The sequence below is a fragment of the Cetorhinus maximus genome, chromosome 14 (assembly GCF_964194155.1).
Source record: "Cetorhinus maximus chromosome 14, sCetMax3.hap1.1, whole genome shotgun sequence".
In the NCBI taxonomy this organism is placed as follows: Eukaryota; Metazoa; Chordata; class Chondrichthyes; order Lamniformes; family Cetorhinidae; genus Cetorhinus; species Cetorhinus maximus.
The window spans coordinates 53,268,946-53,286,303 of record NC_135892.1 but is presented as its reverse complement, the minus strand read 5'-3'; positions in this window follow the sequence as shown (position 1 = coordinate 53,286,303).

Below are 17,358 nucleotides of genomic sequence, written 5' to 3'. Positions count from 1 at the left end.
TTTCTTTGGGCACATTAGATTGATCTGGGAACCAGAAGAAATGACCAAAGATTCCCAGACTCAGTAGATAAATGCACAGTGGCACTGAACTATATAGACCAAAAAGGTGGCAAGCTTGATTCTTATTATGTTCTGGGTTAGCTGATCACTTCCAAAATATCACAGAGGATTTTTCAATTATGTTGATTAGTCTCATAACGCTCATTATCTAGATTCCTGTATAAAGTATAGCCAATAGACAAGGTATCATAAGCTGCTCTGTGCATACCAGCAAGAATCACCTACTTCAGAGAAGACAAAACATGGGGCTTCATCATCCACTGCAGAGGTGTCAGCTGTGGCTCAGTTCATAGCACCCTCGCCTTTTAATCAGAGGGTTGTGGGTTCATGTCCCACTCCCGGAAAACCAAGAACTGTGATTGTACTCGACAGAGTTGCAATCTGTGACTGTTGATAACTCGAAAGAGGATCATCCACTGTAGGGGACTCAAGGCTATGCTGCCATTTTGCATATCACTGCTGCTAAGTAAAGCATTTGTTATTTCAACAATAGGAGCAATAATTTACCTGAAGCAAATGTCTATGTTGCTATGTGTGTATTTTTTCAATCTCTCCAAAGTGAACTAAGTTAATATTAGGTGAGACAAGGCTTGATTCAAAGTGTTAAGTTGTTTTATTCCACAATAAGATGAATGTACAGAATACCAGTTACCTTCAGTCTAATTGGTAAGGCTTACTTTTGTTTAAATTATATAAAAATGATGCTCATGCTGCCCAGTTCCAACTTAAACCAGCTGCTCTGCATAATGTCCTCCAGCTCAGGGTGGAACTTATACTCCCTGCAGTTTCCAATCTTTTTAAACTCCTGATGACATTTGTAGTCCTGACTGTGCTCTGCATTCACAGCCTCATCTGCTTTCATGAAGGAGAAGCTGGCTCACAACAGCAGGGAGACGTCCCAGGCCAGGGGTAGTGTGACCTACATTAGACGCCTCACTCACTTTGAGGAGCGTGACATCACGCTGACCGGTGAGGATGTGGACCCTGCCTGTGGCGATGGTGAGGTTGGTGAACCTGAGGATTCTGCATCACATTATCCCTCTCTCAGTGCAACAGCGCTCTCTTTCCTGCATTTGAATCTGCTGCCATGCAGTAATTATCTCCACTTTGGTTCACAGGGAGCTCTGCCAATTGGCTGACACCCTCAGCCAGCCAGCCGCTCAGCTCTATCCTCGTCCTCATCTCCAGCCAAGAGGGCACCTCCCCCATTGAAGAGCTGGAAAAAAGCAACCTAGAAGACCCGTCATAGCTTTTACCTGCACCAGCGCAAAGATACACACCTCAGTGGGACCTAGATCTAGAGCAGGCTCGGATTCACAATCTGGTGGTCACCGCACGGACACGTGTCCGCATCAGGGAGAGGTAGCTTCAGCCGAGCTCCCTGGCACTTGGAGGACGGCTGGGGAAGAGGCATCTTTGAGGTCCCAGTCAGATGAGGAGCCTCTGGATTCAGCCTTCCAACTTATCATGGAGGGTCAGCAGAAGGTGGGGGAACATCACGTAGAGCTGTTGGAAACCCTCAACAGAGTGGCACATGAGTCAGAGTGCATCCGCCTGCTCTCTGATGAAGTGGTGCCCACATGTGCGCGCATGGAGGTCTCCATGGGGAGGATGGCAGACGCCATGGAGACTCTGGTCCAGCAGAATGCAGAGATGTGTGCAGACCTGCACTCCATCACAGTAGCCATGGGTGAGTTCCTGCAATGGCAATGTGAGAGGGAAATGGGGCACCTCGACGTCCCTCCAGGTGCTCCTTCCCCTCACGGGGTGAGGCCGGAGCTCTCAGGCACCTGAACTGAGGAGGAGCGGCAGCTGGACACCTCTGGGTTATCCACTCAGGAATCTCAGAGGCTGTCCTCTCCCTCCAAGTTCCCTTTGCCTGTGAGCCCCTCAACCTCGTCCTCTGTCACCCACAGAGGGAGCAACTGGCCCACAAGACGACAGCCAAAGGAAGCCGCGGCCCTCAAGGCCTCGGCTCTTCAGAGGACCCACGCCAAAGTCATCAGAGGCAACAGGGCCAACCATTCCACTGGCTGTCCCCCCCCCGTCCCCCCCCCATCACCTCCTCTGGATGTCAGGGCAACATCTAGAAGAAGTGGTAGGCCTAGAAAAGTTAAGAAATGCTGATGAGGTGGTTGCACGGGTGAACACATTTTGTCACTTTATAATCTGAAAAAAATCTATTCACTTTCACTGAGTAATGTGTACTGGTGCCTTTCAGCTTCACTCACAGGCCTCGCGAGTACCCCGCCTGCATCCTTCCCAATAGCAGTTCAGCTGCATGCAGCCGGCCCACGAGTGAATCTGGAGGAAGAAATGTGTGTGTGGCAGGGAACTTTCGGAGCCTCGTGCAAGCACTCCCCCACACACACGGAGCCTTCCTCCATCACACTCATCTCACTGCCCTGAGCATTTTCAATGCTGCCTGCTGGGGTTCTCTTTCAGTTGTCCATCTGAACTGTCCTGCATCTCCCACCCACTCTTCGTACTCCCATGCAGCATCTGTGCCCACCTAACATGAGGCTCCTTTCACTTTCAATTTGAGAAAAATGGTAGTCGTCATGTTTCTGCTCAGCTCCCCCATCATTTCCCCTTCCCCCGTCAACCATGTCCTTTCCCCCATCACTGTTGACCCCACGGCATCACCTTCCACCTTCCCACCGTCACCTACCAACCAGAGCCCTTTTCTTCCAGGATGTCCAGGTGAACATGTACATTCCTTCCCTTCCTGAGAATCCCACCCCCATGCACATTGACCTCGCTAACCTCCTACTTCCCATCCCCAAGGTCCGTGTTTGCCTCCGAATCCCCACCAACCACCCTCGCTGTTCTTCTACCACTACCGTCACACCCTCACCCTCCCACCCTTCTGGCTCACTCTGCCCCCTCTCATACTCACCATTCCTTCCTACCATGCCCACCCTCAGTTTGCTGCACAGCAGGCAGTCATTGACTCCACAGAGCATTCCCTTGCAAGTTCACCTGGACATTCTTCCCTCTCCACCCTTACTCCTGCCTCCACCCTTACTCCTGCCTCCAATCTTACTCCCTCCTCCCCCTGGACTCCTTTCCCCCTCTGAACTCCTTCTCCACCGCCCCCCCTGGACTCCTTCCCAGAACTCCTTCCCTTACACCGACCTCCCTTCTCCCGCATTACACCACTCTTGCTCCCCTCAAAACCTCAGCCCTCCGAGAACTTTGTTCCCCCCCTCAACCTTAAGCCCCCAACACCCTCATTCCCCAGACCCTGCCAAACTCACCCCCGCCCCTCCCCAGTACACCATCATCTCCCAGTCAAATCTAGACCTTCCTCTCCCACACCATCACTCCCTACTCCACCTCCCCCCACCAGCTCCTGGTACATCTTCATCTCCCACTCACAGTTGGACCTTCCTCTCCACCAACCATCCCAATCCCGACGATCATCTGTAACAGCCCATGGCCAAGGCCGTGATGTCCCGAAGTTGACCCCAGACATCAATGGAGACCTCCAGCTTCTCTGAGCTGCTTTGTGGTGAAGCCATGTTCCTGAGAATCCACTCAGCATGCAATACAGCTGTTGCTCCAGGGTCCGGTAGCTGTAGGGCTCTAGCATCCCTCTGCTTCTTGGATATCCTCAATGTGAGCAAGGCCCTAATGGAAAGTCCCGACTTTTTCAGGTTACAATTGTCAAGACGTGTTCTGGGCCGACGTGTTTTCCTGCTAATGTGGGCAGTAAATTTGATATGGGGGGATGATTCCAGCGGGCAGGCAAGATGATGAGATGCAAATGCATTGAATTAATGTTCCCGACGTTGGACAGCGGGAAAGACCATTGATGAGTGGAGTGGACAATCACAAACTGGTTTCATGACGGCGTAAAACCAATTTTTGGCCTTCACACCCACCATGATGCTGATGCCAGCAGGGATGGACAATTTCGGCCAGAGGGTAGGCATAAATGGATCTTTCTGGTAAGTAAGATGTAACAAGTGGTGTGCCACAGAGATCAGTGCTGGGGCCTCGCATAAGGGACCAAAAGTATGGTTGCTAAATTTGCTGATGTCACAAAGAAAGGTAGGATAGTAAGATGTGAAGAGAACACAAGGAGGCTACAAAGGGATATAGGTAGGTTAAGTGAGTGGGCAAAGAGCTGGAAAATGGAGTACAATGTGGGAAAGTGGGAAATTTTCCATTTTAGCAGGAAAAATAAAAAAGAAGTATATTATCCCAATGGTGAGAGATTGCAGAGCTCTGAGGTGCAGAAGGACCTGGGTAACCTAATACATGGATCGCAAAAGGCTAGCATGCAAGTGCAGCAAGTAATTAGGAAAACTAATAGTGTTATCATTTATCGTGAGGGGAATTGAATACAAGAGAAGGGAGATTATGCTTCAGTTTTACAGGGCATTGGTGAGACCACATCTGGAGTACTGGGGCACTGTACTGGCCTCCTTATTTAAGCAAGAATGTAAATGTGTTGGAACCAGTTCAAAGAAGGTTTACTAAACTGTTACCTGGATTGGGAGGGTTGTTTTGAGGAAAGGTAGGACAGACTAGGCTTGTATCCACTGGGGTTTAGAAGAGCAAGAGGCAACTTGGTTGAAACATATAAGATCCTGAGATGTGGATGTGGAGAAGATGTTTCCTCTTGTGGGAAAATCTATTAATAGGGGCCACTGGTTACAAATAAGGGGTCACCACAAATACGGGGCCACCCATTTATTACAGAGTTGGGGATAATTTTTTTCTCTCAGAGGGTTGTGAGTCTTTGGAACTCTCTTCCTCAAAAGGCGGTGCAAGCAGAGTCTTTGAATATTTTTAAGGCAGAGGTAGATAGACTCTTGATAAACAAGGGGGTGAAAGATTATTGGGGGTAGGCGGGAATGTGGAGTTGAGGTTACAATCAGATCAGCCATGAGGAGCAGGCTCGACAGGCCGAGTGGCTTACTCCTGCTCCTAATTCATATGTTCGCATGTTGAATAGTGATGTGTTCTTCTAAGTTTAAGCCTGGAGAACGTTGTCAATGCCAAGTAGGAGAAAATCATTTGGAAATTCAACTGCACAATGTCCATTTTTTGGCTGGTAAATGGTCTCCTGAGCTTCCAAAGTGACAGGAAGGAAGCACACGCTCATTACCAGCCAGAAGTGCATCAGCTGCCACATTGGTGCAGGTAAGTTCATTGGTGCCAGGTGTGCCCATCTGAATTATTTGAAGAGCTGAATTATGTTACGTAAATGAGGGTCCAGAGCTTCTTGCAGGACCTTTTTCAGTTTTGGTATGCCTTTGTACATGACTGACCATGAAATGAACTCACCCAGCAATACATGATGTTAGCCTGCAGGATGGACTCCTCACCAGTTCCCAAATCACAGCATTCACTTGCTTCTTAAATAATTCCAGGGTTTTTACCTCCATTGCTCTCTGTTGATCATTTTACAAGTGTAGAACTTCCTGACACCAGTCCTGGATTTGCCTTTTGTTGGTTTAAACCTATGTTCCCTTAACCTGATTTTAGCAATCTTTCAGATTTATCTTTTCCATACCATTTATTATCTATAAGGTAACCTTTTGCTTATGTTATTTCATAATATTTCTGTCCTTTACCATTATGGATCAGCCTTGAAGTTCTTCTCTGAAGTATCTCCATGACTTGAATGTCTCTGTTGCATTTCACTGACCAGAATGAGACAGAATCCTCAATATATCATCTAAGCAGGGCTTTTTAACAGTGTGAGAATACTAGAATATTGTGGATGGCCTGCCCTTAATTTTCAACCTATCTGTTAACGGCTGGGAAATCATGAGCATTGTGACTGCAATCGTTGATGTGTGCAGCTGGTAGGTGAACCCCCTTGTCAAAAGCAAAAATTCCCCATTTTGATCTGAATTGCCTCTTTACAGTTTCCTGCTCTCCCTAATACCATCTGGAAATCTGACCAATTTGCACTGAATTTAGGGACTCATATCGTTGATGTAAGTTTGCAACAAAAGGGTCCTCAACAGCAATTCTTGGTGCTCCCAACCCAGCACTTCCCTCATCATATCATAACTACACAAAATACCCTTCTTCTACCATGCAACCAATTTTTATCTATATCCCTAAGATTAAAACACAATCCCTAAATCTTTTGACCTTCTTTCGTGTACAGCTTTCACAATTTTTTTGAGGTCATGGTATATCATACTACAGGTTTTCCAGTCTACTTTGGAGATCAAAAAAATACAGTTGACTAGGCTGAATCTTCACTTTTTGAATCTATATTGTTTGCTATTTATTAATGTATTACTTTGCAGACAAACCCCAGTTGATCCTTGTTCTCTGATATTGATGTAAGACATATGGGTCTAGTTGCCTCCTTCTGCATTACCATCCTTTTTTAAAATGGACTTCCAGGAATTCCCCAATGTCTAGTGACTGCCTAAAAATAATTGAATGTGCCTCAAAAGTTTTCTCTTTTGTCTTTCTTAATATTTGTGGATAAATATTAACCATCCTTGAGAATCATTTGTTTCGAAGCCTTTTTTCCCCTTCCATCTGATTTAATAATAAAATTATTAATTCTAAAGTGATTATTGCTACTTAGGGTAGGCATGTTGAAAATCCATCAATCAATTCTTTAGGTGCAGGGCTCATGATTCATGACCTGTGTGGTCTGGTTTTGTTGGAACACAAACTTGGTGCTTCAACTTTATTTACTATGGGCTGGATTTTACATTCCCAAATTGGGTGCACTGATGAAAAATTTGGTGTGATGACATTGGGACATCATCACGCCAGTCTCTGACAACATGGAAGCAATGCAGGCACCAAAATCAGTGGCCTGCCCGCCGTATTGAAATCATTCATTAACAAGTTATTGAACTTTTCATTGGCTGAAATTCGTCAGGCGGCAGGCGGGCTCGGCGGGAGTGGGTGGGGGTGGTCATGGAGCCAATTGGCTCTGCGCCACCATTTTACACGGGTGGGCCAATTAAGGCCCACCCAGCATAATACGTGAGCAGTACCGCTCAGCGCTACCTGTGTGGGCAACATGGAGTTGCCTCAGGGAGATTGAATCGATGTCAAAAAAATTAAATAAATGGTTGAAAATGTATTTAAAGGGACATGTGTTTATATTTATGAAAATTTTAAATTTAATTAATAAAAGCTTTAGGAAACCTCATCTTGCTCGTGGATGAGGTTTTCTAAAAAACGTGAAGGCTGCTTCGTAAGGTTCGACAGGCAGCATTTACAATTACCTTAATTGGTTCCTTAATGGCCTTAATAGGCCGTTTACATATCGGCAGGTGCGCAGCGCGTGCCCGCTGAACGAAACATCACAACTCAGCACGATGACGTTGGGATGCACACCCGACATCATCGCCCGTTATTTTATGCGTTGGCGTGTCGGGCCTGCCCCCGCACACCAACTGAAAAATCCTGCTGATTGTCTGCTGCACTTATTGGGCATTGGATGTAAAAATGTTCGGGAGTCTTTTACAGAAGCGAAAATGAGGCAGCACAAGGGTGGTAGAAAAGGCCTGACACTGGGACCATGATCGAGTGTACCACCAGATTCTGCTGGAGGAGATGGCAGCGTCTGTATTATTGTTAATGACAATTTAAAAAAATCTTTTTTACACCTTAAATGAATAATAAAGACTGCTCTGAGATCAGAGGTCCTTTACAAATCTAGCCATGACCATGCCATTACCTCTCTCCTAAATGACTTCCCGGCCTACAGTGCCCATTCTCAGAACCCACATGTTATGTATTCACACCAAGGTGTGATTCATATTCCACTGTGAATGTAGCAGCAAACAAAAATTCATCACGATATTAAATTTTGTTTTAGCTCAAAGTCACAAGAGCTGACTATATTGTGGCACTCTAAAACAGGCATGAGAAACTGGCCCTGATTAGAACTGCAAGGTTGGAACGGAGCAAGGGGAAGAGTTTGTCATCAGGAAGTAAACTTGCTATGCACCTATAATTGGCCTCCTCCCTGCCAGACAGCCACTAATTGGCCATCCAACACTTTATTAGACACAAAGAGACAGTGGATGATGGGAGTGAGCCAACCCTTCAGCTTCTGTTCCGTTTCCTTCACCCCACCAAGGAACGTAAAATCCAGCCCCATGATCTTTTTGCGTGGTCGAGCCAGTTCCACTCTACTATTTTCCTCTTCACACTGCCAGTTGCTTCTGTACTCAGCAGTGGGCCAAACAGCATTGTGCTGGAAGTATGTGGTGTAATCATCCTACTCTTCTTCAATGCAGCCTGTCCCTCTTAAAGGGAAGCTCCACTGAATAATATTGCGGGCATTTAAAACATCTAAACTGGAACATTGGGGAAGAGAGGGTTTCCAGGTGATGGATATGGTGTTGGAGGCATTAGTGGCGGAGATAGGCAGGAGGAGATACACTGTGGCCCAAGTCTTCTAGTCTCCAGATGTCAGAGAACAGATGTACCCCCGCCCCACCAAGGTGCGCTACAGAACCCCTCGGAAGTCCCAATGCTCTGACTCAGTGGGAATTTCCCAGGATGTTTGAACTTCTCATGGGCAATTCATGAATAAAGTCTCTAACTCTAAGTCCCATGGTTCCACCTTACACACCTGAATAGTTATCCAGGAAATGTTAGACAGAAAATTCCTAGTCTAACTAGGGTAACTATACAACTAACCCCCCCTCCCCCCAATCACTCATGCTGACCCCTGCCTGACCACCCTCAACCCTGACTATTCCCTGACCACTCCCTATTCTCCCCCCCCCACCGAACATCCGACTACACCCCAACCCCCTGGCATTCCCCACCCGATCTGACAAGTCCCAACTCCTCCCTAACTCGTCACTTTCCTTGACCACCCCCCCAAACACCCCCTGGCCTGACCTGACTAGCCACCACCGCCTAACTCCCCCCTGTCCCTCAACTCTTCGGACCTGATCTGACCTGACCTCACCACCCTACCCAGCTACCAACTCACCCTCCTGCCACACTACCCTTTCCCCACTTATTTCATTCACCCAACGTATTTACCCACTTACTGCACCCACCGTGACCCCTTCCCCGCTTGCCTCATCTTCCCTACCCGCTTATCTCGCTAACTCTGCACCCTTACACAACTTCTGTCCATAGATTTTTAGAGAAGCTTTGGAATATTTAAACTACTTACTGACCAGAATAAGGCAGCTAGTGTTGTAAAAAGGTGTGGCTTCTACGCGGATTCTCTTTGCTGATGAGTCTAAGGTTTCCTGGACTGAGTGAGTTTGGAAGGATCCTCCATCGGAAGATTGTCCAGAAAAAGTAAGTGGGTATTTTTTTTGTCTGATTGTAGATTTGGGCCTATGGTTCTGTGGAGGGCTAGGAGGTTCTTGGGAAAATCCTCAGAAAGGAGTTGGAGCAGGTGGCCAGGGAGGTCAATTCCAATACTCTGCACCTGAAGACCTGTCAGTAGTGCCGGAAGAAGCTCAGTGACATCACATGGGTGGTTAAGATCAATGAATGGGCATGAGTGGGCAGAAAGCTAGGCCGGGGGAAAGGATGGTTCGTGTGCCAACTTACCAGAAGGAGAACATGAGTTCTCAGTTGAGGAGCCTAGCTCCTACAGGAGAGTGGTGATGAGCATGCACACCAAGATGCTTGGTGCATTGACTAGCCTGCTAGACAACCTCCTGTCCCTGTCAAGGAGCGTGGAGGAGTACAGCTCCAAGTTGGCAGAGGACATCGTGCATAACTTGCCTCTGCTCCTTCTCCCTGACGTTCTGCAGATCCAGAGGCACTGCAACTGCAGCCCCCATACCTGTTGCATCCTTTGTGTGGACAGGTAACCTAATACTTTACCTCCTTGTAAGGATACTGCAAATTGGCTGCTAAATCCAAGAACTCCCATCAACACCTACAAAATCACTCCATAACACTTCCAGAGACAATCCATACTACCTACAGACAATTTGCATGAACAGAAGTTTTTAAAAATCACCTTAGCTGCAAGTTGGTGCCTAGCCCTTTTAGTAACACTGGTACATGGCCCCTTCACAGCTGAATGCTTGTTATTTAGTGAGCAATGTTTGAATTTGTACAATGGAGCTGTGTGATGCAAATTTGAGCAATGGCATCACATCGGGGCCATTTGCACAGATACCTTCCTCAAGATGGCACACCAGAGCTAAAACTACAGAAATGAAATACTTACCCTGAATGTCTAGGACAGAGGATCTGTATGCACGGGAGAAATTGGACACATTGTCCAGCAAAAAGAGCAAGATAGGTTAATAGATCTCACTATCCAGAACATGTTCATCCAAGAAGCATTAGTAATAGAATATTTAGCAGACAAGGAAAGAGGGAAGTAACCATCTGCAAAGGGAGCACAAAGTCAGGAGACGCAAGGTGCAGGAGATTCCTGAGTTCTCAGAACTGTAGTAACTAACTGGTGATAGGCAACTCAGGCAGAGAGTGACAGTGTGAGTCAGAAGGGTGGTAACCTTGAGCAATGCTGTGGCTATAGAACCAGGGATGGGCAGAGTGGTGAGAGTACCACAAGAATGGGACAGTGATATTGGTGGACACAGTCTTAACCTGTAGTCCCAAAGAGTTTGGTTTCTCTCAGCTGTCCCCAAGGTGATGAAAATGATGGAAAACCTTTGGGAAGCAAGAGAGAGCAAACCAAAATGGTGGTCCATTTTTGAATCAGTGACAACTTGCAAAGGGAGCTTAATGAGTTTGGCACTCTCAAAGATGATAATCTTTCTGATTCCATTCTGCGCTACATGCTGGGCAGGTCAATGAGTTAGTGAAGGAAGATCATGAATGTTAATACATGGCTGGAGGATTGCTGCAGGAGTGAAGGACCCACACATTTGGAGTGAGTACTGGAACATAGGGAGGCTAAACAAAAGGAATGGCTATCTCTTGAACCAAAACAGCACCAATGGCCTTGTGGAGAGTGTTAATAGAGCAACAGGGAGTTCTTTAGTACAGCAGGCAAAGGGGAAAGTCAAAATTTAGAACTAGAGAAGGACAGTAGGATTAATAAATTTGTTAGACCAGAGGCAAAAGGCTTAGGTAAATAGTGAGAAAATATGAATGATCTGAGAAAGGAAAAGAAAGAAGCTTTGAGGTCATGAAAGTTTAAAACAAAGAAAAAGGAATATCAAAGTTAGGGGAGGAAAGTAGGAAAAGAATAAAGTTCCAAACAATTGGATTCACATGGAAAGGTAATTACAATATGTTGAAACAAAATTGGAGAAGGAGAGTCACTAATAATTATAGTGGGATATAATACAGTAACTATAACCTTGACCCAAGTTGTAGCTGTTCTGCTTTTAGCAAATCTTTACTATTATTCCTCTTCTTGCAATTATTCAATACCTTTTAAATGTGTGGTGTTAGTGGAAAAATATTTACACCTATAAGATGGGGAACTTATACCCTAATGGGAGTAATGAAGTTGGCTTGTATTGGTATCTTATACAGTGTAACTCCTGACGTTGAACGATCAGGCGCCAGGAACAGTTGCGCATGTGCACTCGGCTCACTCTGCATCCATTGGCCCACATGCATTTTCTCCCACCGTTGATGTCATTAGTGTGCCCCCATCAGCTGGTGCCAGTACTGGTTAGTGCCTTTGCAAGTGGTGGTATCACCCACTCAGCCACTCTCTCTCCAGTGCGCCAGTCTCTCCGCCTCCACCTCTCACTGCCTGCAGCTCCAGAGCCATCCTGTCCACTACTAGCCCACTCCCTCCAGTGGCCTGGTGCCCCTTAGTGCCCCTTTCCCTCACTGGCCATTTCCCAAGCCCCCGCTGGCCTTCCCTTTAGTTCTCAGGTCTCCAGCCATTGCCAACTGTGATCTTCTGGGCTTTGTCTGTCTTCCCCTTGACTCAGCACACCGCTTTCCAACTCAGCAGACATGCTCCTCCCCTCCTTCTCTCTCTGCTGCTAACCAGAAGGGGCTGTGCAGTTAGCAATGCATTGGATTTAACATTGCCTGGACAAGACCTCCACTAGTTAAAATGTTTAGCCTACTGACACTTTGGCATCCAAAATGTCAGCACTGCATGCACATTAATGCTACAAGATAGTAGCACACATTCCTGAAAGGAGGATCTGTTTTTCTTAGGTATTTGGCATCATTGATACAGGCAGCTGCCTCAGATGTCATTGGTTTTGATGTCACAGAGACCCTCTCAGTTGCAGCATCACCTTACTGTTTAAGTAAATGTTTCTTTGCTGATTAAGTGCAGAGGTTACAGCAATAAATTTAATTAGGAACTATTTGTTCTCAAAGACCCTTTTGAAGAACTTTTTTTTAGAAATTTGAAATGTACCCAGTAATGATTCAAATGTCAAACTTACACAATCTGTTGATGGTGACTGTAGTCAGAGGGAGTTTGAGAAATGGGTGCCTAACCTGGCTATCCACTGTTCAGACTAACTGATATGAAAGACTATAAGCCTGTCACTTCCTGTTATAAACCGATGCTCCGATAAACCGGTGTATTATCCTAGAAAACAGAAAGTTTAGAAGATCAATGCACAGTAATTGTACAAAATGAAATGGAATCAAGTCAGCAATGTTTGAATTTGACACATTTAGTAGAATGTGGGTCTTTGTTTGGTTTGAATGAATCCTTCTAATTAGGATCAGATCAGGACCTGGATTTAATCCAGTCCTACTGAATCTCTATGATCAGGGTGAGGTCAGAAGCTGGGTTTACTCCTTTAATTAAGATGAATCGAAGGGCTGAGTATAATACACCAGCTGAATCCCTGAAATAAAATCCACAGCCAGAGTGTGTATTTAATTCAGTTTGGTTGAATCTTGTTGAAGCTCCAGTAATTTGTGAAATCAGTTTATTTGATCAGCTGAATATATTGGATGGAATTTAATTATTTCCCCCAAAGGCAGACCATGAGGCTGGGCTGGGGGTGCTGTAAAATTGGGGGAAAAAAAGTACAGGGTGGAGTTCCCGTCATCTTCTTGACTCTCCCTGATTAAGCCTTGGGTGGGTATGTCTGCGCCAGGAAGGGCTGCCCCTTCTGCTTGGGTAGCCCATGTCTGGTGGCCTATGGGTGAAGACTCCTGTCCGGCCTTAAAAGTAACCCCTCCCCCTCACCAGGGCCTCCCCTACTGGCCTCGGTGACCCCCCACTTACCTATCTTCACCCCAGGCTCCGGCTGTGATCCTTCAGCCTGTGCCTACTGCAGTACTGGCAGTGGTTGTTTGTGTGTTATAAAGGCACCAATCACTCATAAGGGATTGTACAAACATGTTATGTGTTCATTTGTTAATTCTAGGCACATGCTGTGAATAGATATACATGGGCAGAAATCTTGAGGATAAATGCTGCTCGGCTATGTGTGCTGTGTTCTGCTCCAGGCCGAAGTGAAACTGAGGCTAGATCACATGACACACTTCCTTTAAAGTGATGGCATGCTGCTGTCCGTTAAAGGCAGATTACAACATCCCCCTTTCTTTTTAAAGATACTTTCCCTGTTCCAAAGAAGTACAACTATTTACAATACACGTTCATGTTTAGTTACCATCACGTAAGTGTATAGGACTGGTGAATCTATGAGTCTCTAAAGCGTAGAGGTAATCCACTGACATCTACAGACCTCGTCATGGTAACCTTGGCTGGAGGTTTTTTAGATTGTTCACAGTGATCTGTGGGATTGTTGTCCTTGGATGTTGTCCCTGATTGCATTTGGGGTCTTATCTGAAATGCAATAGGACTGTATGATGGTTGAGGACTGGAATGGACCTGATTTGTCCTTGCATTTGGTTATGTCTCACTGTTGCATCTTTGTGTGTGATGACTTCATAGGAACTTGGTTCAGAACAAATCCTTGTCACTTCAGTTGGTTACCACATATCTTCTGTGGGATCCTGGATACAAATGTATTGTCCCAACCGTAAACTTGGAAATCCTCTATCTGCATTTTTATCATGCACGTTGGACATCCTCTCTTGAAGTTTTAATGTTGCTCTCTAGTTTCTGAGAGAGCAAAATGGGGAAGAACAGGTTGATTGGTATGCACTGGTCTGCCAAACATGAGCTCTGATGGTAATGGAATAATTGTGTTTAAAGGTGTCGGTCTCAGCTGCGACATTGCAATGTGTACAGCTTGCTTGGTCTGTATATATTTGAGAATTAGGAATCTCACTATGGAAATCATTCATTCAAGTACACCATGCGATTTAGGGTAATGATGTGAAGAAGTAGCGTCATCGATATTCCACTTCCCACACAAATAATGAAATGGCTTGCCAATAGATTGCAGACTATTGTCCGTGATGATCTCTCCAGGCATACCAAATTAATTGAAAATAGCACTTAGTGTGCTTAACCGTTCTGTTTGATGTATTGTGAAATTGTTGAATAATGGGGTACTTGGTAAAGTAGTCGAAGATGGCAATGAAATCAGTGCCATGGACACGAAAGAGGCCAGGTGTGATTTTGGACCAAGGATGGGTTGGAACCTGATGTGGAATCAGTGGTACTTTTTGCTGACTTGGCATGTGCTCTTGACATGCCTCACACTTCTTGACAATGACTTCAATGTCATTGTTCATACCTGGCCAATAGACTGTCTCTCTTGCGAGTCTTCTCATCTGATCTATGCCCATGTGTGAGTGATTGAGTTGTTGAAGAATATCAGGTCGCAAAGATAACCTGCCTGCCTTTAAAAATGACTCACTTGGAGATACCTAGCTTGTCCCGGTAAGGGCAAATGGTCTCTCATATTTGTGGATATGGCTAAATGGTAGTTTTCCAAGTTTCCGTAGTGTAAAATCTTACACCATTTCTTCTTGTAACTGCTGGCATTTGTGTTGTGCAAAATGTACCAGATCAATTGACAGACTTGCAATCTCCTTCAACCAAAATGTTGCAGCTCCCTTGAAACTGCCAATTTTATCAAAACATATCACAGAATCCTTACAGTGCAGAAGGAGGCCATTTGGCCCATCAAGTCTGCACTGGCTCTCTGAAAGAGCACACTACCTAGTCTCACTCCCCTGCCTTATCCACATAACCTTGCATATTCTCTATTTTTAGATAGCCATCTAATTTATTTTTGAATACCTCAATCGAACCTGCCTCCACCACACTGAGGAAGCTTTTTCCATACTCCTACTATCCTCTGGGTAAAAAAAAAATTATTCACATCACTTTTACTCCTTTGCCAATTATTTTGAATCTATGCCCTTTAGTTCTTGATGCTCCCTTGAGTGGGAACAGTTTCTCACTATTTACCCTGTCTATACCCCTCTGGATTTTGATTACTTCTATCAAGTCTCCTCTCAGCCTTCATTGCTCCAAGGATAACAGTCCCAACCTCTCTAGTCTATCCTCATAATTACAGTTCTTCATCCCTGGAATCATTCTTGTGAATCTCCTCTGTACTCTCTTCAATACCTTCACATTCTTCCTCAAGTATAGCGCCCAGAACTGGACACAGTACCCCAGATGAGGCCTGGTGTCTTCTACAAGTTCAACATGACCTCCTTACTCTTGTACTTGTACTCAATACCACTAGTAATACAGTAATACATACTGTATGCTTTATTAACAGTTCTCTCAACATGCCCTGCCATTTTTAATTACGTATGTACATATACACTGAGGTCCCTTTGTTCCTGCACCTCCTTTCGAGTTTCTCCCTTTATTTTACACTGGCACTCCATATTCTTCCTGCCAAAATGTATCACCTCACACTTCTCTTCATTTAACTTCATCTGCCATTTGTGTGCCTAATCCACAAGCAAGTATATGTTCTTTTGAAGTTCAAGGCTATCCTCATCACAGTTGACAACATTTCCAATCTTTGTATCATCTGCAAATCTTAAAATCACACCCAGAACACGACAGTCTAGGTCATTAAAATATATCAGGAAGAGCAAGGGTCCCAACACTGACACCTAGGGAACTCCACTACAAACCTTCCTCCAATCTGAAAAGTAACCATTAACCACTACTCTTTGTTTCCCTTTTATTCCATGAGCTAGAATTTTACTCAAGTCTTTTGTGTGGCACTGTATCAAATGCCTTTTGAAAATCCATATACACCACATCAACAGCATTGACCTTATCAATTTTCTCTGTTACCTCCTCAAAAAGCTCCAAGTTAGTTAAACATGATTTACCCTTAATGAATCCATGCTGGCTTTCCTTAATTATCCTGCACTGTCTAAGTAATTATTGATTTTGTCCCGAACTATAGTTTTCAGAAGTTTCCCTACCACTGAAGTCAAACTGACTGGTCAGTAGTTGCCAGCTTTACCCATGCACCACTTTTAGAAAAAGGGTGTAACATTCACAATTCTCCAGTCTTCTGGCTCCACCCCTGTGACTAAGGAAGACTGGAAGAGTATCACTAAGGGCTCTGCAATTTCCACACTCACATCCAGATACTTCAACGTTAGGTCATGAACTGAGGTTATAGGAGTAGTTTCTGAGGTTGATCAGCTGTGTGATGTCTGACTAATTCATGTATTGTTAATAGTGTGAGGTCACGGCATGCTGCGATTGCTGGGCCTAGTCTCCATGATGTAGAACATCTTTGGCACTCAGGAAGATTGCTTGGACTTGCACTCCAGGACTATGCATCCTGTGCATGGAATTAGTGGACCACTGAAAGTTGTGCAGTAGTAGGTTTTGCCATGGTCTCCCATGTCTGTGGATATATGTCTTTTAGAATTTGCAGGGATAGTATGTTGACAATCTTGGCCAATAATGAGTTGTTGCCAACTTTCTTAGGACAGATAATTTGGATGGTGTAATGGTATTCATGTTTTCCACGATGTTGACAGTGTGAAACCTGTGTTCACCGCTCTTCATCTTGTGCACATCATCGTCATTTTCTGGTTTGTCAATCATCTCATGTATATGTTTCTGATGGGATACTGGATAGTCATTCTTATTGCTTGAAGATACCCGTTGTGTACAGTCTGTTTCGACCAGTGCATCACTCTTTGTAGCTGCATCAGTCTTTGTCCTAGTTCACTACTGTAGCCAGTGGCCCTTTCTGCCACATGTTTTGCAGAATTGCTGGAAAGGTGGGCATTTCCTTGGTGCAGGCAGAAGGCCACACCTTCCACATGGCTTGCTAGGTTTGGTTGTAAGCTTCGTCAACCTGTGAGGATCACTTCACAGAATCACAGAATTTTAACGGCACAGGAGGAGGCCTTTTGGCCCATCATGTCTGCACTGTTCTTTTTTATGAAAAGGGTTTAATGTTGTTTTATTGTATACAACCATTTCCAGGAATTAAACGATTACTCCTCTCTCCGATAGTAAAATTTAAAAAAAACATTACATTCTATCAG